This window comes from Penaeus vannamei, chromosome 13 (assembly GCF_042767895.1).
Source record: "Penaeus vannamei isolate JL-2024 chromosome 13, ASM4276789v1, whole genome shotgun sequence".
NCBI classification, from domain to species: Eukaryota; Metazoa; Arthropoda; class Malacostraca; order Decapoda; family Penaeidae; genus Penaeus; species Penaeus vannamei.
Window position 1 is genome coordinate 23,306,152 of NC_091561.1, and position 969 is coordinate 23,307,120.

Here is a 969-nt window from a genome sequence, read left to right on the forward strand (position 1 = left end):
AATATTAAGGCAGTACACTTTAAAACTTAAACAATAAAAGACATCAGTCATTACTTAAAAGAACGAAACAAACTAAGAAAACGTGATGAACACAACTTAGAAAACGGAGCTAAAAATAGGGATAACTTAACTAAAAACGAGCAGGGGTAAAAACAATAAAAAAAATAGTGTCCCACGCAGGGGAAATGGAGATCATCTGGACACCCCTTCTGGATTCTGCTACGTCTCTCAGAGGCGAGGTTTGAAGAACCTCCACAATCCTCCCATAACCATGGGTCGAAGCAGAAGGCGGAGACAACCTGAAACAGAAGAAAGGTTGGCCTGAGCCCCGTTACTTGCCTCAACAAACTAACAGCGTGCAGACAGCTGAACGTGTCTTGCACATCAGATCATGAAAGGACAAAAACACAAATAATACAAAAAGGATATCAGTGCTCCATCTGCTAATCTGGGTGCAGGTTTTCTCTAGAGGCGTGTGTCTCAGCAGCCCGCAATGAACCACAACCGCTATCGTCGAACTCTGGCTCCATCACCAGAGAGGTAAGCACAGCAACCCAAGGGTCATCTGGGTTTGGTGGATTCGGATCATCTGTACCGTCATCATCGTTGTCTCCATCATCGTCATCATCATCACTCGTGCCATACGACAGTTCCGCTGGTGGGTGATAAGCCTTCAGGTGATTCAGGTGGGCTCTGAACTGAACTTCTGTTTCGAGGTCTTCAATTTCAAAGGCAACTGGACCCAGACGTCTGATGATCCTGGCAGGACCTCTCCACTTTCTGGTGAGAGGGGGTAGACCGCCCATCTTGTGCCGATGTTCAAAGTACCATACCAACGCACCTTCAGTCGGCTGAAATTCCACCTTCTTGCCTTTGTTGTATTGCTTGCCATAAATCTGTCGTGCTTCCTTAGAGGCTTTCACAGCTGCTTGGCGGGCCTCTCGTAAACGTGCTTGAAGATTCACGTTC